Raw genomic sequence first — 24574 nt, 5'->3', positions numbered from 1 at the left:
AACGCAGGTGGCGTCCGACTCAGTCAGACTATTTAGTGGCCGGCCTATGTCCCAAGGCACCAGCGTCATCCCGTAAGGTCTCTTGCCGTCGTCCCTGGCCAGGTCGCTGATGGGCTCTAGCACTGCCGGTAGTTTCGTTAACAAGAGCCCGGCGATAACATAGTTGATGCTGGCGTAGCGGGCTATCCTTCCAGCGCTACGGACGCACGAGAGGCCATGGTGGCCTAATGTATTCATCATGTCAGTCACCCGAGGGTTAACCCACCATTTTATATGGAATTTGACAGTTGACAGCCCACTAACCCTGAGTTAAGTGGTTGGTGCAAGTGGGCCTTAAGTATGAAATGTCTCAGATCACATGTAATTCAATTTGTATTTTCTATTTTAATTAAGTATAATTTTATTTTGACGATTTTTAGTGAAAGCCCTTATATTTTATAATTGTGTGAAATCTATCTATTGTTTTAGAAAAACCTTAAGAAAATAAACTATTCTATTCTATATTGTCGGCCGAGGCGGTGCCGAAATCAGCAAACATGTAATCTGAGACTTTTTTATTTACTGGTCCAGCTGGTGCTCATTATTTTTCTGTTCGACAAAGCTGGGAAGCGGTAACTTCGTTTAGCGCAGCGGCCTAAAAGACGTTTTCCGGCCAGACGACAGAAAAAGTATTTATATCTAGATCCTAGAGCTATGCATCACGCAAAATTAACCTTGAGGAAATTGTGACTATCATTAGGAAAACAACAGCATTGTCTAAACTGGACAATTTGCTAGGAAATGCCGTTAAGTGTCCCCTCAACGCGAGGAAATTTGACGAGACACGCCACGCGTCAGCGGCACGTTATGTAGTCCAGTCAATGAGGATCATTTCTCAGGGGAAAGTAGTTCTTTCATTTTCAGTGAACGTCAAGTATCAAAGTAATTACATTTATAAAAAATAAGAATTAAGAATAAGAATTGTACCTATTAGGTAATTTAATATAGAGAGCTGGCAGCTTCCTCGCTCAACGTATAAGTATTGCAATTCAGCCAGGAAATGCTGCCAGCATCTTGGGCACTATGCCTCAGGGGCCCCTCTTTAGACTTAGATTTTTAGTTTTCTTTTTAATTGCCTAGTTTATGATTCTGAATTGACCGTACCTATATAACACTTTAAGTTCTCGCGCTTTGTACACATATTTAAAGTCACACACAGGTCGAACGCGATTAATTAACATTATTTTTACCTTTTTTCCCAACGTTTCGGCCAGGTTGCACTGGCCGTGGTCGCGGAAGACTGACGTCCCAGCAAAGTGTCACCGGAGATGTAAACAACACAAAACTACCCGATATTAATTTATATAAATGTTCGGGGTAGACAAATAAATATAATCTACCCGCTTTTAGTTATTGTTTATTTCCCACCGCACGACACACAGCACTCACAACATCCGCGCACTGGTCCGAAGATAGATCTTTTGGTTTGAACATTTGAATCACTGGTCCCCATGTTGGCGATAATCTATACCCGTCTTCCCTGTTAAAGTTTTTAGGATATTTTTTAATTTCGATCGCCTCCCTCACAATCCGGGGATAATAGTGTCGCTCGGTGGAAAGAACTTTGGGTTTGTGTAGCTCAATCCAGTGATTCGTTTCCGCAGTAAGCAAGTGCTCGGCGATTGCAGATTTGTGTATATGGCGATTTTTAACTGCCGCTATGTGTTCCTTCACCCTCTCTTGAACGCTGCGCTTTGTTTGGCCAATATACGCACTTCCATAACTGCAATCTATCTATTAATCTAATCTATTTATATAAATTAATATCGGGTAGTTTTGTGTTGTTTACATCTCCGGTGACACTTTGCTGGGACGTCAGTCTTCCGCGACCATGACCGTACCTAATATAGATTATACCTATACATATTAATCTTAATTGACTGGAGTAACTTCAAGTTAGCAGGAATCGCGTGCGCGTAGGCATGCGCGTGCGGCGACAGTTTACTCAGTGGACGGAACTGTTTACAGAAGTCGTAGGGTGAGGCGACACTAGCGCCACTTTCGATATTTTCTTATATGTTCAAAATTACATATTTTATAAGTAATATTTCTACATCAGTCGCTAACACACACATTTATACTATTTTATAAAACACTGCATCGTTCTTAGTTAACAGTTCATTATCTACTTGGTTAAGGAAAATTAGACTTGGATCGGATTAAATTGCTCCCCTTGTATTATGAGTACATAAGCCGCTTTTAAATTAGGGTAAGCCAGGTAGGTTATCCGATTTAAATTGTCCGCTTATCCGTATCGCATTTCCTAAACAAAATATAACCTACAATAACATATGAAACATAATTATATTAATATATTATTATTTGGTGCAAAAGTTATCCATAACCATCGAAAGGGGTAACGCCATAAGTATTATGGGTACTTTTGCACCAGAAACGATAAGGAGCGGGGTTTAATAGTTAGTTTATTTGTAAATATTTATTTTAAGTTACCTTTTATTAAAATGTTGTAAGTATTTTCTTGGAATAAATATGTATATTGATAATTAAAAAAAAAACCACAAATATTAATATAATATTATGTGGAGTATAATTCATGGGACCTTATAGACGGTCAACCATTTGTCAACCAAATCTTGGCACTAAAAAAGGCGGCGAATTTGAAAAATGTAGGGCTTACCGGCCAATGTCTTTAATAATGTGCCTTCCTAAACGTTAACGTCGTCGGAATCATCGACGAGCCATAATCACTTAAAAAATGATTTAATATGTAGGGGCAAATTTTTTATTCCCATAGAAAATTAGAATTTCTCGCCATTTCTTTGTGCCAAGATTTGGTTGACCCTATTCACTTTCTGCTTAAGAAAAGTAAGTAGGTAATTATCTCGTGTATATCAACCGATTTTTATCAGTGATCGGATTTTCCCAGTGGTCCGATTTGCTTCTGTCTACTTACATAAGAACAAGATGTTGTACCTATAATTTTTTTTGGAAAGCATTAAGCCGTTTTCACATTATCCGATCCGATATCGGACGTCGGAAGGATTTCAATGGAAAAAATCCAAGATGGCGCCTGTAATGTGTGGGATATCGGTCCGACATCCGATATCGGATCGGATAATGTGAAAACGCACTTAGGGTTGATATTTTGAAGCATTTTTCTTTAATGTTGATTGTTTTGCTTCTCATAAATTAAATCTTGGGATTAGTTGTCAAAGCGGACCCCAGGCTCCCATGAGCCGTGGCAATATGCCGGGATAACGCAAGGAGGATGATGATGATGATGATGTTGATTGTTTTGCTTCTCATACAGAAAAGACGTTGAAATGTGGTTATTGTCACACCGATAATTTTAGACGGTGACTTATCTGTTTATATCAAAACGTTTTTATCTAACGATAGCTACTAACATCATATATTGTATTTGCCGAATGCGCTTATCAAGAGACACTATTGAGAGTAGATTGCGGGTATTCCACGCAAGCAAAGGAAATAAGATAATTCTTGAGATTCCGAGAATATGGATGATAACATGATATGTATTCGGAGTGATATGTATATCTAGGCTTTTCTCGTTGCAATACCCTCGCTCCAACTTAGGTAATTGCCAAAGATGTAGAATCGTAGAATTCGTAGATATTGTTGTCTTTTTGGCGGGAAAATAAACAAATTCTGTCTCTTACTGATGCGTAGATCAAGCAGGTAACTTCAGTATATGTACAGTCAGCCATACAAATTTGTATGCAGTATTATACATATTTTAATATCTCTTAGTATCCTCACCACATCCTCACGCTTGTATATTTATAATTTTCCGTAACAGGTAACCGTTTTGGGCTCACTCACCTACATCACAAATATTTTCACACACGTTATGTTAACACGACATTAATAACAGCTTCTAATCAAACAAAACAATGCTTGTGTTAACAAATCAAATCATACGCATTATTACACAACCTAGTGAAAAGGTTCGCTATATTTTACAAACTTCTTGGCTGTATATGCTACGGCTTTCGGCCGGCTTACGTTCCCGCGCAAAAAGTTGAATAGTTTAGTTTGTGGTTCGCCCCGTCTTGGACGCACGTCGCCTTTAGCGCTTGGCGCGAAAAGAAACGAATTTCGATATTTAAAAGTTTTCGAAGTGTAGCTGAGTGATAGGTGCTAAGTTTTTGGAATATTTTGTGCTTTTTAATGGTTTGAGCAGTGTCTAGTTGTTGTGTAATCGGCAGTAACGTTTACGGTAAGAATAAACTATTTAAATTAAAAAAAACTTTGAAAAATATCCAATTTAACACATTATTCAATGTTGTTGTTATTTATATTTATTCTTTTTTTTTTAAATCTCCTATCAAAAATAGATATAAGGTGCATTAGGGTAATTCCGAATGACAAAAATGCTCTGGTAATTCCGAAAGGGGAATCTTAATATGATGGAAATAATGGTGATTTTTGTGCGACTTTCGAAATTAGACGACTTTCGGAATTACCTTAGTGCACCTTAGGTATATAATGTACTTGTACATATACTATAGTACAGTTATTAAAAGCAACATAACTTTCAGAATAAAATTCAATAAAAGTTTTACTAAGTGTACCTACGGTAAAGTTATCCGATATTGAATGCTGATTGGAATCATGATTTCATATTTTAATACCTCCTCGGTTGCTAAAAACCATACGACCTGCCTGTATTGTCTGATGGTATGTATCTGGGTATAGAGGTTTTTAAGGTGAAGGCTTTCTAGTTGGGCTCTGCTCTTGATCTGGGATGACATTCGATGTGTTGTCTAACGAGGTGCAGACTTCAAACAGCTTTCATCTCCCTGGGACTAGCTAATATCATAGATTCTCGGGCTAGCATTTACAAAACAGAACTTTATTCTAACTCTAATAACTAATAATTTAAATTTATTCCATGCCATATATGTAGGTACCGACTTAGATAACGACTAAATACTTATTTCAAAAGATTTTCAGCTGTTTGTGTCAGTTCATGCTAGTTCTTATAATATTTCCATTGTAATGGCTGGAAGCCTGATGGTGCGGCTGAAATTTATGTTATAGATTCGAGCAAACGAGTATTCACTATGCTCGCGACGCCGGAAAGTTTCTGGAACTCCGATAACTTTTTCGACTTAGACCTTTTTTGGATAATTTTTGCAACAAGATCATCCTACCAAAATCATGTTCGTGTGGCCACGATGAGATCGGACGGTTAAAAAGTTAATCAGATCGGGCAGGCAAGCACAGTCGCGTAGTACCGTGCTAGTCCTTTTCACGTGGAACCAAGCTTGTAACTCTACAAGCCCTTCAACTTCAACTCTTAAGTCAAAATGTGTCTTTTGGTCATTTAGCTGCCGGTCACATGGGCTTAGGGTAAAATTTACGCTGATTTCTATACAACAATATGATGTTTATACTGACACTCATTCATTTCTGGGTTCGAATCCCGGTAAGGGCATTTATTTGTGTGATGAGCACAGATATTTGTTCCTGAGTCATGGATGTTTTCTATGTATATAAGTATGCATTTATCTATTTAAGTATGTATATCGTCGCTTAGCACCCATAGTACAAGCTTTGCTTAGTTTGGGGCTAAGTTGATCTGTGTAAGGTGTCCCCAATATTTATTTATTTATTTAGGGTCTCCCCAAACATATCGACGCGGAATCGGCTTTCACCGACCAAAAATCGGTCGTTAGTATGAACAAAGACATATGTAACTCCGTATAGACGGATAATGTCTAAAAAAAAAACGTACCTCAAAGCCCTAGAGAAAAAGGTACGGTGGCTTAGATGGCGTTCCACCTTTGGGGAACGCTCGGCTAGATGGCCCTAATATTAATATTTGATATTTTAACACATATCAAGCTAACAATATGGGCAAAATTGTCAAAACTGAGGTTCAAAAGTTTTAAGCTTGTGTCGAGAGATGGCAGTCTATGCACTGTGATTACACATTTTACTTTGACAGTAACTCTCTATAATACTCGATCCTCTTTGGTATGAACATGCGTTCAGCGACGACGATGCCGACGTGTAAAGTACTAACGAGCGATTATATTTACTCTTTTTTTAAACTTTCCTATCAAAAGTAGATATACTTAAGTACATAATGTACAAGTACTATAATACAGTTATTAAAAGCAACTTTGCCCCCTTGTATAACAAAAATAGTTATTTGTTATACAAGGGGGCAAAGTTGTATTTTAACGCCGAGTGTGAAATTCTCTCGCAAGTTCAGGATTCTATTCTCGAACCACTCGCTTCGCTCGTGGTTCAACTGTAGAATCCTTTCACTTGCTCGTTTTTTAACACACGAGAACTAAAGTACATTTGCACCCGAGTGTAACACAAAACTTTTCCCCTCACTATAGCGAGGAAACTACAACGCAAAACACGACACGACGACGCCGACGTGTAAAGTACTAACGAGCGATTTTTGATCGTCTAGAACCGATTCCGCAACGATAGGTTTGAGGAAACCCTTAGTGCCATTCAACTAGTTGCAAAGCCAGTTTACCTACGTTCGCGATAGCCCACGTAGCCGTGACGTGTCCGCAATAAACCTTATCAAGCGTTATCAAATGGTTATTTAGCTGGTTTGTTAACACTAGGGAGTTAATTAGAGGGGAACAATCTGAAATCGTGGAAAATGTCTGAAACTAGCGTTGTCATACTTTTAGTCTAATTAAAAACTAACCCACGTACATATACATGAATGTGCTCAAGTTGCCACTCTTAACAATAAAGGGGTTGAAAGCAAACGAAATTGTGACATTGCAGTGATATGTTGCTAGCCCTCCGCCCACAACACAATTGAATCCATATTCCACAGTTAAGTCAACTAAACGCCACGAGAGGAAAGGGGATGGTGAAAAGCCATGAATCCTTAACCCGTCACCGCACGACGAAAAAAGTGCAATTTCTTCAAACAAAAACTTTTTAAAGAAAGAAAGAAAGAAAGAAAGAAAAAACGTTTATTTGTTGCATAAAAATAAAAATAAATACCTACGTATCCAATTCATATCGTACATAGATTTAAAAATACGTAACGTTCGAATCGAGCCGGGTGCCTTTGAAAATGGAGAAAAAAACTTTTTGAATTCATTAAACTAATATACTTAAGTAGTACTGAACTATATTTATAAATGACTAACAGTATTTTGTTTAATGCTCATTTGTTTGCAAGCTTCCGCGCTGCATTCCCATAATTAACCACATAAAAGTTCACAAGCCTTATTCAAACACAAAATGACTTATGTAACATTAATATTAAACTCAAATATGCTCTTTTACAATAAATGTGTGAAGACGGAACCTATGACCGTTAGAGCACGGTCCGTAGCAGGTTTAATTGGCCTATTGCCATTATGATTGTGAAATATTGTGTGAAAAGGAGAACTAAGTAGATGGGAACATACAGGTAGCTTTTTAATCATCTGTGTCAGCGGTCCTAAAAGTTTGCTATATAGCAACTTTTACTATGGAACCACTCCGAAATTTCAAAAACTACATACATTCAAACAACTTTCATACTAAGATTCGTACCTCAATTTTTTAGCGCCACCTATTAAATACTATCTTAACTACACTATCTACCTACAATTTTTTTCAAAATGTGTATTGACGTGATATCATGATATTAAAATAAAGAAATATTACGTCATATTTGTTCTAATAAAAAATAAAAACACTCAAAAATATTTGGGGAAAATATGAGTTTTGCCACTTCTAGGCTGCGAAACAGCGCCATCTGGTTTTTCCTAAAAGGCCTATACTTCCTTTTCAGTACCGGTATATAAAGGCCATAGGTACGTTTATTACCTACATTATATTTATATGCGTTTTTGTATTCTTTTCCTGTACAATAAAGTGTTTACTTATTTATTACATTTCAGAGGGCACACTTTTTTTTTTGATGAATACTTTTGCTGGTTAAATTGTATCTCGTTTTTTTTGTATGGACTTTGTCAGTACCGGTATATGTAACATATCTTCCTTGCGCATAGGTACGTTTATTACCTACAATGCTAACCGTTGCCTTATTCAGTGTTCACATTTGATACGGTTTTAACTGATAAGACATTTAACGATCGTCTTGATTGGTGTGCATCTCATGCACAACTTTCACTGCATTTTGCGTGCAGTTGGGAATAATAGGACGACCGGTCTGGCGCAGTAGGTAGTGACCCTGCCTGCTGCGCCGAGGTCCTGGGTTCGAATCCCGGTAAGGGCATTTATTTGTGTGATGAGCACAGATATTTGTCCCTGAGTCATGGATGTTTTCTATGTATATAAGTATTTGTATATTATACATATCGTTGTCTGAGTACCCACAACACAAGCCCTCTTGAGCTTACCGTGGGCCTCAGTCAATCTATGTAAGAATGTCCTATAATATTTATTTATTTATTTATTTCTTTTACAAAGCAAAGTTATTATTTAACCGCCTTGGCCCCGTAGCCGAATGACATCGAAACGCGCGGCGAAAGGTAGTCTGGCTCTGTCGCGCCAATACGCAAGAGCGATAGAGATAGATATCTATGAGCGTTTCGTTTCGTGAGCGTTTCGTGAGCGTTTGTGCCATTCGGCTATGTACCCTGGTTCAAATGTCGCCAATGAAATGTTGAATTAGCCAATTTATTTATTTATTTATTTATTGAATGACATCTGTTGGACCAGCAGCAGCAGTATTAAATGTTTCTAAGACATGTACAATAAGATCGTGTAGGTACCTAACTAGCATAAATACACCGTGTTTTTATTGAATTCCGTTAACTTTAAGGGAAGCCAAGATGGCGCCTGTAATGTAGGTATGGGATATCGGACATCCGATATCGGATCGGAATGGACGCACTTACGGTTAAAGAGTTATTTAAAAAATCAAAATAATTACTGAACACGTGTGTGATAGCCTTTACCACTTCCTAATGTTATTTGTTTTGATGTGCCGTTAATCACTTGAAACTACTTTAATGTTATCCTTAAGGGTCTCTCACACTGATTAGTTTATTTATTATGTATGAAAATGATGAAAACATTTTTTTTAGCGAATAACACACATAGCGAAAACAAAAAACACGGTGTATATTTTTTAAAGGTAGGCTTGGAAAGATGTTTGTGAACTTAATTATACATTATACCTACACGTATCGAATGAATGTGTTGTGCTAAAGACCACAGAATCGTAATTTTAAAGAAGATTCATTTTCATTAGATTTGGTAAATTGTAATAAATCCAGTGGCCGTGAGCGCGCCCAGTCCATTACCAGCACTCATTTGTTAAATGGCCAGCTTTTTTAGGGTTCCCTTCGAAACAGAAACACATATGTGGAGACAATATTTGTTTCGTCATTGCAAAGAGATTTACTGAGACTATTATAGAGAGTTACTGTCTCAAGGCATAGACTGCCATCTCTCGACAAAAGCTTAAAAACTTTTAAACCTCAGTTTTGACAATTTGGCCCATATTCTAAGCTTGATATGTGTTAAAATGACAATACAATACAATACAAATGGTTTATTCGCAGTAATATGGTTACAAAATGGTCTTACATACCAATATTAAACAAATATTAATATTAGCGCCATCTAGCCGAGCGTTCCCCAAAGATGTAACGCCATCTAGGCCACCGTGTCTATTTCTATATAGTTTTGAGGTACGTTTTTTTCTTAGACTGTAGCTGTCTATACGGAGTTACACATGTCTTTGGTAATAGGTTAGTTTCCTATACTTAAAATATTTTATGCAGTTCACTAAATAAAGAACCAAACAATTAGAAGAAAAATATGGACAGTAGCCATGTTGAAACATAATTTATATTTAATAAGTCAAAGAAAGATAAAAAGTAAATGAATTTTATTGACCGTGACGTCACTCCTCAGTATTTCATAGTAATTCAATATCAAATCGTTTTGACAATTTTTAAAAAGAAGCTGATTTGACTAGTAGGAAACTTAGCCTATTGTGCATGTCTTTAGTAACTAAAGCTAGGGTAGTAAGTAGGTGAGTATCCCCTACATTCTAAATGGGGAGCCCTATGTACTCATTTACCACCTGCTGCATCTGTGATAAATAAATAAATAAATATTATAGGACATTCTTACACAGATTGACTGAGGCCCACGGTAAGCTCAAGAAAGCTTGTGTTGTGGGTACTCAGACAACGATATATATAATATACAAATACTTTACATAGAAAACATCCATTACTCAGGAACCAATATCTGTGCTCATCACACAAATAAATGCCCTTACCTGCCCTTATCTTGCTGTGATACTGCTATCCACAAGGTAGATTTCACTGGGTGAGTTACTCGTAACATGACTGGACTGGCGACTCATATACGAGTAAGTCATACGTCGGATTTAATTGTTTTAATGCGTGTCGAATTGAGGCGAGAAGGGTTAGCAGGGTTACACGCACAGAATTAAAAATGGAAAATATCATGATTACCATTTGAATTTGAACATGTAGATAATTAATACTCGATCTGAGAACGATTAATTCAAAGATATTGTAATGTTTCGAAGGAATTTTCATTTTTAAGCAATGTTTCTTCCTGACGACCCGCGTCCTACTGGCGAACCTACACACATTAGGTACATACACCCCAGTCAAGATACGCTAATGCTCTTTATTATACAGTCGTGAGCAGGAGTGAACAGCTAGCAAAGAAAAAAAAACAATTCAGTGTTGCCGCATTATGAAAGTTGCTCAGTGTGACCCTCCCCAGTATCCTGTTCACTCCTGCTCACGACTCATGACTCACCCTGTATGTACTGGGCCCCAGTTAAGTTTTGCGTCTATGTCAATTTCACAGAGTTACATTGAAACGAACAAAATTCAGTTAGAACAAATCAGTTAGAAAATATAATAATAAACTGCGACATGTGGTCATTTTTTTTGTATTAAAATGAAAACGGAGTATCTTTAGGTGCAGTTTATTTATTTATAAACAACATAAAAATAATACAATAAATACTTAAATTAAAACTTACAATAAAACTTATAAATAAAATATTTGGCCCAGGTCTTGCTCGTCGGGTAAGGTGCCCAGAAGGCTGGCCGCATTGCCCCGCTGGATAGCAATGCTGATCCGCTGAGCAAGGTATTGACCAGCCCTCTGGTCACCAGAAGCGTCTATAAGGCGCTTAGATAGCTCCTTGTAGAGGCAACGCGCACTTGGCCCCCACGGCCCCATGGTTTCGACCCCAAACGCCGCAAATATGTAACTACTGCCGAGGGTGACATACTTGCGACGCTTGAGGTCTTCAGCCAATGATGCAGCCGCCCCAGCACCAACTTTGGTGCCTGGATCATGGGACGGCGCCAGGGTATCTACACAAGTAGCATCCCAGACAAGCGGCCGACCCATACTCCAAGGCACCAGCGTCATTCCGTCAGGCCTCTTGCCGTCAACCCTGGCCAGTCCATTGGGTTCGAGGACGGCCGGCACTTTTGCACTAACAAGGGCCCTCCGGATGACATCGTTGAGGCTGGCGTGGCGAGGAATTCTCCCAGCACTTCGGCTGCATGAAAGGCCGTGGTGGCCAAGATTATCCACCATAACTCCGCACTGACACCGATGGGGCACATTTGTTTGATGCCCCTATTCTGAGGCAGGTAGCCAACCGGAATGTGGTATTGTCCAGCAATTGCAGCAGCAGCTATTGTGATGGATGGTAGTGTCTGCAGCCACAGACCCGACTCCCATTCCGCAGTAGCGAGGAGGCGAGCCCGATCTGTCGAATCAAGAGCCGTCTCTAGAAGGCGGTCCCTTGTTAGACGACAGAGAGGTTCGTCCCATTGCCTCTGCGAACATGGGTTGACAGGCGGGTCTGTGTTGGGGCATGTTAGCTGCCAAACATTCTTGGCCTCGGTACAGTGCACAGCCTCCAGGACCCCAATGGAAGGGGCTAAAATTATAAAATAGTATCTTTAGCAGTCGCGGTTTGTTAATCTCGGTAAAAAATCTTAATTTCCTCACGTGGCCGTGATGTTGTACAGTTCAAAGCAATAACTGCGAAATACGCTAATTTAAACGTAGAATGACATCAGAACGTTTTTCTAATCTATTCATTTTTTGGATATCTCTCTGTTTAGTATATAACCTATTTTTCCTTAGTAAAACTGTATTAGGTACCTCATTAGTACTAACGCGGCTACTGGCCTGCTAGTAAAACTTATTATAGAAATGTCAAAACGTCAAAACTTCAGTGTCATCAAAAAACTATACAAGTGATACGAGAAACAGCCGAAAATTATCATTGAATAGCAAGAGTAAACCAGAAGAACTACTGATAGTACCGATGCAGAGGTCTCTGCCAACAGCAGGTACCGTCTAAGCACCCGGTAAGCTCGCCCAGCCCACCTATGTAGTTCCTATGCGGTAGTACAGTACAGTATTTCTTCGTAATAAAATGATTCTACTTATCTACAGTCCACGCACATCTTTTTGGCTTTAGGTCACATTTTCTGGTCCTTCGAGCCGGATACCTTTAAAATAGTTTGACCTTACGTCTTTTTGTTATCTGTGTATCGGTGAGAGCTTTGAATGATTCATGGTTAGTTTCATTAGACTTACACCGTGGCTTGCGTGGGCGACGGTCGCGCGATAGTCGCGCGACGGCGATGCGACGCATATGAATTCAAACCTTATCGATATGGAAGTATGAGACGCGACGGCGACGGTCGCGCGACCGTCGCCCACGCAAGACACGGCGTTATATTGACCGGGATTATTTTCCGTGTTCATGATGCAATTGCGTCGAAATATCCGGACTCCGGACCTAGACAAAAATCAAAAAGGTAATCACGCTATATCCCGGTCAATAATATAAGTCTTCCGTGTACCGGTGCTTTATGTAAATGTGAATGACTGTACTTAGTGGGATTTTATTAGCGCTGGGAATGTTGATGTGGGAAACAATAGTTAATTAATTAAATTTAGGAAGGAAGTAGGTACAATGTATAAATATACTGCGACCTTCCTCGTTTTACGACACGCTCATGTTAAATGTAAAGATCTATTTTGGATAAGATTTTCCACTGGTTTATTTCGTTTTGTCATTTGTTTGCTTTTGAATTTTGTAATTTTATAAAATTTTATTGCAACGAAACTTTAAAAAAAAAAAAAAATATAAACCAGAAATATATGACTACGCGCCGCCATGTTGCGGAATTTCATTAGAACTATTTTCTTCATACTATGTAAGTATATTGAACTGTCACCGGTACGTGGCCGAATGGACAAACGCTCACGACAATATCTGTTTCGTAGCTATTTATCTATCTCTATCGCTCCTGCAGGGTTAGCACATGATTGCCGCGAGAGTATGTCGCCGCGAGATAGACTACCCATCCTTATGTCATTAATACAGTTAGAAGAAGACGTGTCATCTATCTCGCGGCGACATACTCTCGAGGCCATCATGTGCTAGGCCTACTGCGTATTGGCGCGACATAGTCAGGGACCATCCACATTCATAAGACGCATGTCTTGCGGCGCGCAACGGACGTCTCCGCCACGCCGCTTGAATGTAATCGTAATGTCCTTCCTATACAAAATGTACTGAGGAGACGTTTTTTGAATTACATTCAGGCGTGGCGGAGACGTCCGTTGCGCGCCGCGAGACACACGACGCCTAAGTGGGGACGCTGCCTCAGACTGCATTTCTGTCGGCGTCTGGCGTCGACGATTTGCCATTCGGCTGCGCCGACAGGCTTTACCTACACTTGTACCTTGTGCCATTTGGGCGGTCGATAGATATTGACATCCGTACCTATTAGCATCCATAGTAAGTACTTTAGTATCTAATGTTATCTGAAAATAAGTATAATTCCGGTGACCAGAGGGCTGGCAGCTACTATGGCCAGCGAATAAGTTTGGCCATTCAAAAAGGCAACGCTGCCAGCCTACTGGGCACTATCACCTCCTAAATTATATGTATATTAATTTGTGTGATTTTAAGTTATAGAGGTATATTAAATTGTTTAGTTTAAGTTTATATATTATATATGTAATTGTTTTGTTTTTTTGCTCATGTAACAACTAAATAGGTATTTTCTTTTGTTTAACAACAGTATAAATAAAAATCGCTTGATATAAAAATCAACAGATACCTCGCATCATCATCATCAATAATGTATGCTGATAATTAGACTAAGTTTAAATTGTCTCTTATCTGTTTTGTTATCAAAATTAATTTTATAGTCAACGTCACTAAGAAAACAATCTCTTTCCGGTGAAACCCAAATTAAATAACTGTTTGTAAAGATGTGACATATATAGGTAGTGTTATTTATATTTTATCGCGCCAGTGCGTGTAATGAAAACCGTCCTACGATGCACGTGCGAAGAGGAATCTCGTAACTCCCTTTCAGTCGTGTTTTACTATATCGCCAATTCGCCACTCGTTTCAAACTTCCTATTTTCTGCACTTGTATCGTAATGCACTATTTTAGTTACATACGATATAATGATTTACGACAGCGTAACAGAGCTATTTAACGATAAAATCAAATAAAAAAAAATGCCATGGAAAAATGGATAATAAATAGCTGTTCATAGCCATTTGCTGGCATACTATCGTAAATCCGAGGTTTTACTTCCCGGAGCGATTACATAAAAAGATAGAGTTAACAATGGAAAAAAAGTTAAATTAAATTTAAGAGTTTCCCAGGTTAGTTCTGGTTTAGGAAACATACTTCCTATACTATGTATTACTTTATTGGCTCACAAATACGTGTATAGGTAGATATTTACTTTTCATATAGGTACAGCTGTAAATAGAGACAAAGTGGCAAAAATATGTATACAAAACTTTAGGACAGAAATATGTATACATATTTATAGCTCTTTGTATTCACAGCTGTGTTGTTGATTGTACTATAGGTAGTATATATGAGTGAAAACAGTATAATTTAAAACCTTTACTCATAATAAATCGATATATTAGTATTCAGCACGGGAAGCATGGTCGCGCGATAGACGATAAAATAGCAGGCCGTCCCTATCGCACTATTTGTAAGTGCGATAGGGACGGCCTGATATTTTATCGTCTATCGCGCGACCATGCTTCCCGTGCAGGTAATTTAAGGTATCAAAAATAATTTCGTAACAAATATTTTGTAGATCAGAAAATAGACTTTTCAGTACAGATGGTGTTTTTTTTACGCACTAGTGCGAGAAGTGGTTCATTATATGCCAGGTCGAAACTTCGGAGGCTCATCTGTACTGAAAAACGTCGTACGATACATATGCGAAAAGGAAATTCGTAACTCGTGTCGATTTAAAACACTCCCTTCGGTCGTGTTTTAATTTATCGCCACTCGTTTCGAAATCGTAATGACTTTTCAGTACAGGTGGTGTTTTTTTCGCACTAAGTGCAAGAAGTGGTTCATTATATCAGGTCGAAACTTCGGATGGCCATCTGTACTGAAAAACGTCGTACGATATAAATGCAAAATGAAAAAAAGGAAGTTCGAAACGAGTGGCGATAAATGACCGAAGGGAGTGTTGTAATCGACACGAGTTGTAAAGTACTATTTCGAGAACGAGTGCAAAGCGATAATTTTTTTCATTCATTTAATTTCTTGTCTAGTCGTGTCGAAACTTCAGAGGGCCACATGTATTGAAAAACTCGATTCGACCTTTCTTTTTTCCGCACTTCCGTGTAATACGAAGAGATCAGAGGCGCCATTGCCGACTTTGTTATTGTTGGCGAGAAACGCAACCGCCGACGGAATGATACGGAATATATATCTGAGTAACGCAGCAGTGTAGGTAACTATATTATTGATGTTAGTGTTAGTGACAAAATATTGGCATTTTGTGAAAATATAGATGCTGAATTAAAATGCAAGTTATGAGGCTTGATGGCGCTGTTTCGCAGCCTGGCAGTGGCCAAAATCATATTTTCCCAAAATATTTTTGCGTGTTTTTTTTTAAAACAATAAATGACATGCTTCTTTAGTTTAATATAATGATATCACGTCAATACACATTTTGAAAAAAAAAAAAAAAAAATTGTTGGCATTATCAGTGTAGTTATGATAGTATTTAATACGCATTACGCTGATGAAGCGCGACCATTTCGTGGGCGCTAATAAAATGAGGTACGATTCTTAGTACGGAGACTGTAAATCCTATATACATTATCCTTGGCTAAATTAACAGAAAATAATCATTGAAAGCTATACATTATTTATTATTTTAGTCACGTATTTACCTACTTATTTACTGCACTAAAATATTTTGTACTTAGGTATCACACCCAATTTTTTAGTAGAAAAATGCACAAAATTCCAATTTTCGTGCCAATTTTTTTAAATGTATTTTCCAATTGATATTCATAACATAAATGTGCAAGAGTACCTACACATGTAATATGATGTACATAGTTAAGACATATACGTAATTGAAACGCTTATACGCGGCTTTTAGAAAACACTTGAAACATAACTTAAGTAAGCATAGCTCTTGAGAACACTTGAGAGACCTATATCTAATAACCGCTAAATATATAAATACCGTATTTAAAATACGGTCCAAGTAATATAACAAAGTTTTCTTGCTATTGTCATAAGAATCGAAACCGTATTGGTACATATTGTAAATTGTTTTTTTTATTTTAAATATTCATATTCATACTAATATTATAAATGGGAAAGTGTGTGTGTCTGTTTGTTTGTCCGTCTTTCACGGCAAAACGGAGCGACAAAGTGACGTGTTTTTTTAAGTGGAGATAGTTGAAGGGATGGAGAGTGACATAGGCTACTTTTTGTCTCTTTCTAACGCGAGCGAAGCCGCGGGCAAAAGCTAGTATTTATTATAATCAAGAATCAATTGAGTGTAATGTCAACTGTCGACAACACTAAATATGAACTACGAAGTCAATACACATGTAAGTATAGTGCATAATCATTTTCCATTTTAGAGGTTCTCGAAAACGTTCCTATTTGTCGTAGTTAAGTACCAGGCCCCGTAGCCGAATGGCATTTCTCCGACGCCAAACGAAAGCGATACGCCGCTGGCTCTGTCGCGCCAATACGCAAGCGCGATAGAGATAGATATCTACTAGCGCTTCGTTTCGTGAGCGTTTCGTGAGCGATTGTGTCATTCGGCTAGCCACCCTGTTCGGTCAACGTAAGTACTCGTTGTACTGTGACTAACTGAAATAGCATGACACGTTGGTTGATTTCCGTGAAAATATGAAAGAAAAACATTTTGCACTACATTCCTACTTACATTTGATGCACATAAGTAAATTTTTATCATACTTTTTTCGTCTCCTCTGCTACACGACCTACTTAATATCAGAATTACGCGCATGAAGCTAGGAACACACTACGCGGACGTCCGTCGTGAATCGACCGCGGACGGGAATCTGGACAATGGAAATACACATAACCGTGCAAACTATCGGTCGACGGACGCGGACGTGGCCTTGAGCGCACGGACGTCCGATCGAAATCTGGCTCTCTGGATGTTTTGTTCCGTGCACACTGATAGGTCGCGGTCGTTTTACGACGGACGTCCGCGTAGTATGTTCCTAGCTTGATCCGCGGAAGTTGTTTTCGAAGAATGCTTTTATTTTCAGGGAAATAAATACCAATCAGGCCACAAAAATCGATGGTGGGTTTGATGTTTATAGCTTTCTGATGCGCGTGGGCAACCCGCCAATAAGGTGATAAGGCGGGATTTTATTCACATTTTAGCAAAAACCAGACTCCAAGGGAGCTTTGAAGGTAAACGTAGCTGGCGGATGTTTTGTATAACATATATATATTTAAAATCGGGACTTAATCGCGTATGACTACATATTAAACTGACCTCCAACGTTTCGGGGACGGCGTTGTCCCCGTGGTCTCGGAGAAGACTGGCTTGAAATGACATCAACACCTTCTGACAGCCGCGCGAGTTTTTCGAACTACCCGCACTCGGTTTTGATTATCAACTTGAACTGTTTGCGCACTAGGGATGTTACTCTGTCGACACACAACACTGACGATATTCGATTTAACGACTGTCGATATTATTTTCCGCTTATACTTATTAATGACAGGATTCCATGTGGATGAGATCCTAAAACCTTAGTCCCGATTGAAACTGAATTGAATTGTACCTAAGAAGAAAAGAGTATAATGTCTTTTCAAAATTTTACTGTTAGTTACTAAAAAGATAATTGTTGACTGACCTAGGAAAACACCAAAGAGATAAATGAACTCAGACAAATATAACAACATTACATACATTCGTATTCGGGAAGTCAATTCGGACGCATGCGTGCTAACAAAATTATCAAGTGAACTAGAAAATCGCAGTAAAAACAGAAATTCACACCAGAGTTACCCATTTAATGAATTCCCACACTGAAATTCCAACGAATTCCAGACACAAAGTAAAAGCAAATGCATATTTATGTTCACGCGTGACTGGCGTAAAAGCAAAAAGTCTATGCTCCGTCAATACAAGACAGTCATTATGAGCGGTGTAATTATAGGAGATATATTGAATCGTCTATCTTTCCAAATTCCGCTCTGTGGAGAAGTGTCTGGAAATTTTTGTCAGACTTCCCATGAAATATAATAGAAACTTGAAGAATATACATGTGATGGAGGTTTTCAATATGGTCGTTTTAAAATCATATGATTTAGGATCGTTGATATTTATATCTTATTTGTTAAACCACTCACTGTGCTCGTTGTTTTATTAGGAATATGCTTTGCTTGCTTTGGTATCAACATAAAGCACGAAGAGCTAAACAACTACTTATGCAAAAAATAGACATCGATATACCTAATCGACTTATATCGATAAATTGTGTGTTTATTTATAAATATAAAGCGTAAGAAAAACACTTATCAGTAACGGCTTATTGCAAATTGGAACAAATTAAGCCAATTATACTTACATTAACTCCAATTGTCTACATTTTGTTACCGTTTCTCCGTGGCGTAAATAAATGTTACATGCGAGTAATTGTTATGGTTCTGTGTCGTATGATACTTATGTTTTACGTGTAACATGATTCTGTCTATTTTCCGAGATTAAGAGTTTTAAGTCAAGCATTTTCCATGAAAAAAAAGTGTTTTTGAAAGATCGAAATAATCCCTAAGCTGCTCAGTCGACAAACTTTTGTTCGGAGCACTTATTAAGTCACTCCAGACAAGTACACTGATAACAATCTACTTACCTATATACAAGCCGACAAATACCAATCTGATAAATGTCGTCACATTTGCCGTTATTGCCATTTGCCATTTTGCCAAATATAATGCTGGTTGCAAGCATTAGCAATATTAGAGGATACTCGTAGATTGAAGATGATATGGAAAGATGGAATAAGTAACACTTTTGGAGACCTAACGTAGATTCAATATTGCTGGTCCAACATTGTGTAGGTAGCAATGGGAAAGTCCGTATACTCATACAAAGATATCTTAAAAGATAATGTAAAAAGAACTCATTGGAAGAAAGGACATCCTATACCCGTGGGAATACTCCATCGCCACTAGCTGTTAACATTCTGACTTTCAAAAGAATCCATTCACAGACATACAATTAAAATAGTACAAAGTTCAATTAGTTGCAAAATTGAAGTTTTTGCTTCCACGTCGCTAATCTATAATTATGAGTGGACAATGCCAGACAATGATTTCTTGCTCCATTGACAACGCGATTGTTACAAAGCGATTTGCTAGGAATTCCGTGAATTCTGAGAACGATCTAGACTTGATAGGAACAGTAGGAACCTATAGCAACAAACTGTTGTGTTGTGTTACCACTAATATGGATAGGCCACATGCCCACCAAAAGCGAGTAAACGCTGAGCTGACTCCCGTATACATAAAAGAGAGAGCGAGCTCGCGTTATCATCGCGTCTCTTATTAAGACGATACGGTAGGGGTCAATTCTCCATACAAACGCTCTCGACTATTTCCTCCCTGGTTTTTGAAGATAGAGCAATGATTTTTTTCAACACAGATTGTTATTATTTTTATCTGTGTCGGACCGTTTTGATTTTTTTGATATTCTGCTTTTTAAAGATTATAGAGCCAATAAAAAATTTCCAAAAACGGCCTTTTTCATTGTGGCGCAAAAAAAGGTGTGATACTGAAGATTGGTAACAATTAACCAAAAAAACTAAACGGTCCGACATAGATAATTTCATTGTTATTCAGATTCTCAAATTTCGTTCCGATTGATTAAGTTTTGAAGGAGGAAAGAGTCGAGAGCGGAACCTCGATTTTAAAGATTTTTTTGAAATATCTTTTGACTGAGTTGTTCTTAATGGACATTTTTTTTTCGATAAATCTAGTTAACAGCACTTGTATATTTAACTAAAATTCCCAACTTGAAAGGGGGGCTCCTTTCCATTTTAGCATTTTCGCTACCGTATCCTTTTAACCCCCGACGCAGAACGGGGTGCTATAAGTTTGACGTGTCTGTCTGTCTGCCTAACGGGCGTACGAAGCTCGAAGTTGTCAAGTGCGGCAAAACATTAGTTTTTGATATTTAGGTAAGTACTTTAATTTTTGGTTCTAGTAAGTAAACGGTTGGACATGTTCTTTACTTTAGCCATACAATGAATATAAATCCGTAATGATTATGCTATCGATTTAGCTATTTAAAAGTCATGGTAGTCACAGTAGTACATTGGTGTCAAATTGTGGGAATTTTTCGTTGCGCATGTTTGCTCGGCATTTTTATGAATGGAAGTATTAATGTGAAATCTTTGTTATATTACTATATACTAGCTTTAAAAAGAGAAAAAAAAATAGCCTATTTCACTCTCCATCCCTTCGACTATCTCCACTTAAAATTTCACGTCAATTTGTCGTGAAAGACGGACAAACAAACAGACACACACACTTTCCCATTTATAATATTAGTATGGATTAGGTACTAAATGTACAGTCACGAAATTCTAATTTTATACCTACTGAATGTTAAAATTTCATTTTAACATTCAGTAGGTATCGCTTTAAGTAGTGACTATTTAACCTTCTATCAATGAATTTACGAAGCGTAACCACAGAAAAAGATCGAGAAAAACCAATGTCGTTTAAACTATAAAATTTTACTGTTCAGCGGTTTATCAACAAGCCGGTTTATGCGAATCTAATGACGTATTTCGATTAGATTGTGAATGTATTGGTTCACATAGCTTTTTGTCCTAGAAACTGAACTGGGTGCGGAATTTATACATCTATACTAATATTATAAATGGGAAAGTGTGTGTGTCTGTTTGTTTGTCCGTCTTTCACGGCAAAACGGAGCGACGAATTGACTTGATGTTTTAAGTGGAGATAGTTGAAGGGATGGAGAGTGACATAGGCTACTTTTTGTCTCTTTCTAACCCCCACTTCCCTATAAGGGGGGTGGAAGTTTGTATGGAACATTCCGCAATTTTCGAATTTAACGCGAGCGAAGCCGCGGGCAAAAGCTAGTTTTCTTATAAGTATAAGTAACGGACTTATCATAACATCTGTAATACAATACCAATTTGAACAATTACCAACCTATACAAATACATAATTGCAGAGGCGATTAATCTTAATCAACGATATGACCTTTTTGACGGATGGCTGCGTTGAGTATGACTTAAAATACTGACCTACTCCTGTACCACATTTTGAGGCCTGCTCTGTCGGTGCGAAATAACGATCTTGACCTATGGTTTTCACAGGAATGCACTATAGTTTTTTTTCACACGAATTTATCTGTAGACATAGCTTTAAAAAGCTAACTCTTAGTCCACGGGCTAGCATGAAAGTGTGCACACCTGTGTGTGTACTTTGACACTCTTAGTGAAAAAGATGTGAGAAAATTTTAAAAATATTCCCGTTTCTCAAGTTATCCTAATAATATATATTTATTAAAAATCGTACAAGCCTTGTATTACAAGTGCGCGAACTGTCAAATCGTCAATTATTTTAAACACAAAAAATAATTTATTGCGCGCCTTTTTTACCGTCTATAAATGCATTATTAACATACCTATGTAAATACCTATACTCTCGTAGGCGTACTTGTACATATTATATTCGAGGTTTGATTCTTATAGAAGTAAAAGGACGTTCCAAATTCAATAACCAGAAAAATTGGACGAGGATACCAACTTCAATGACTGTCTGCACGGCAATTTTATACACATAAATTCGCCAGCTGTTGTCTTAACAACTATTGGTCTCTGGTAATATAATGACATTGGCATCATGTATGTAGTATTGGCTAGACTAGATATAAATTACTTTGTGGTTTTTCCTTTATATCTTTATTGTAAACGTCCTTATGCAATTTATTTATATGCGGACACATTTTGATTAATAAATTCCTCATCAAAGGAGATTTATGGGGGATTTTATGAGAGTGTAGTTTTCCCATTTTAAATTTGATTTGAACCTTATTCTATAAATAAATTGGTGAGATTTTAGTTTGTTTCAAAAATCAATGTAACAATAGAAATTCTACTTTATTCAGTTCTTGAAAGATTCAAATTAGATTGCAACAACTATGTACATTGTAATGTACATTGGGCCTTACGAGGATACAAACTTTTGAAAGCGGAGATTTCGCAAACTATAGAAGATACAAATCATTTTTGGAGCAAACTTTAGCTCTTTCGTCAGAAAGTGTCCTAAGAAAGAATAGACGTAATTCTAACTTTTTTGAATACCTTTTTGTACCTTTTGGCGTAGAAACTCTAGGAGCAAACTTTAGCTCTTTCGTCAGAAAGTGTCACAACTCAGCAATAAAGAATAGACGTAATTCTAACTTTTTTATGTCTGTGACATCTTATAAGCATTTTTATACCAGCCGATAGATGTACTAGTATACTGTACCTACGTTTAATGTATTTTATTATATTATCAATCAAGTAGAATTACTGGATATCTTATGAAACTCACGATCGCTTAGCACCAAACAAGGCAAAGCCGGAGCATTGTCCGATGGAATCTCTTTAACATCCTGTTTATTGCAATATATAGCGTGTACGGTTCAATTACTTAGTTAAGGTAAAATATGCGAGGCGATATTACATGGCATATAGCATTTTTGAACAAGACTTAGAATAGGCTACTTGCCTCCTAGTCAAATCAGCTTCTTTTTAAGAACTGTCAAAACGAATTCGAACGACTTGCTAATATGGAATTTATATGAAAACGAATTGAGTGACGTCACGGTCAACTGAGTTACTTTATATATTTCTACCTGACTTATTAAATAGAAATTGGATTTAAAAATAACTTCTGTCCATGTTTTTCGTATAATTATCTGATGCTTTATTTCGTGCATGGTATAAAATATTTTATTTTAACTACAGTCAAGTTCTCTATTGTGTCACTTTCGTTTTACAGGTACCTACCAACCTTACCTACCTTAGGTATACCTACCAAAGTACTTCGCTACGTACCTAATGTCTTCTATGTTTTGTCAGAGGATTTTTAGAAAGCAAGTTACAGATGTAGTGCCAAAAACTTTGCCTTCGTATTGTTACGGACACGTACGAACGTGTCATGCTATTTCAGTCAGTCTCAGTACAAGACGTACTGATATTGTCTGAACTAGCATGACAAATACGAACGTCTCCGGAAAAACACGAAGGAAATCCTTTTCGCACTACATCTGTAGATACTATTGCGCTCTGATTGGATGAGTTTTGTGTTACACATGGGTGCAAATGTATTTTTTACTTCTCGTGTGTTGAAAAATTCGCCAAGTTCAGGATTCTATTCTCGAACCACTCGCTTCGCTCGTGGTTCAACTATAGAATCCTTTCACTTGCTCGTTTTTCAATTCCACACTCGGCGTTAAAATACAACTTTGCCCCCTTGTATAACAATTCTATTTAAATTCGAAATATGCATGTCTAAATGATGCACTAATAAATTGCTCCTATATTAGAATAAGATGATAATTGTACATTGATTGTTTAAAAGTGTTTTATTATAATATAACACCGTGGCTTGCGTGGGCGACAGTCGCGCGATGGTCGCGCGACGGCGATGCGACGCATACGAAATCAAACCTTATCGATATGGAAGTATGAGACGCGACGGCGTAAGGCTATTTGAATAAAGAATATTTTGAATTTGAATTTGATGTGGTACCTACTGCGCGCGTGCGTACTTGCACAGTTTGATAGTGATACCTAAATACATAGTGTGCAATGGTAGTTTCCGATAACATACAATGCGCTAACTATACCACAACAAAACATTGTTGTGGTATAGTTAGCGCATTGTATGTTATGAAACTACCATTGAACTATGTATTTAGGTATCACTATCAAACTATGTTTCAACTTAACAAAGTGTGACTGAAAATGCACTTCCTATGTTTCAACACGATTGCTTTGTGATTCTGATAATTGAGTGGTCTTTGAAGTAGTTTCCGTGATTATTAGACGTTATTTTTATAATACGATTGTTTAAAGCGTACCTAGGCGTGGCTAAGTGGCCAAATTTTCCCCGTTCCGGCTCTTACTTATTACAGCAAATATTGCTTGCGGTGCAACGCGGCAATGATTCTTAGCATTATTGGTACTTTTGGACCAGGA

At 37.7% G+C, this 24574-nt stretch overlaps 1 protein-coding gene across 2 annotated transcripts in view; it reads left to right on the top strand.

Moving 5' to 3' along the window:
- The first annotated feature begins 4071 nt into the window (after positions 1–4071).
- Positions 4072–24574, top strand: part of LOC125227986 (adhesion G-protein coupled receptor G2-like) — a 50635-nt gene continuing 30132 nt past the window's right edge. For both annotated transcript variants that reach the window (XM_048132422.1, XM_048132421.1), the window contains exon 1: positions 4072–4240. The gene's annotated coding sequence lies outside the window, so the exon portion shown is untranslated. The remainder of the gene's footprint in view (positions 4241–24574) is intronic.

The sequence above is a fragment of the Leguminivora glycinivorella genome, chromosome 7 (genome assembly GCF_023078275.1).
Source record: "Leguminivora glycinivorella isolate SPB_JAAS2020 chromosome 7, LegGlyc_1.1, whole genome shotgun sequence".
NCBI classification, from domain to species: domain Eukaryota; kingdom Metazoa; phylum Arthropoda; class Insecta; order Lepidoptera; family Tortricidae; genus Leguminivora; species Leguminivora glycinivorella.
The sequence above is the reverse complement of the archived record's forward strand: the minus strand, read 5'-3'. Positions and strand labels throughout refer to the sequence as shown.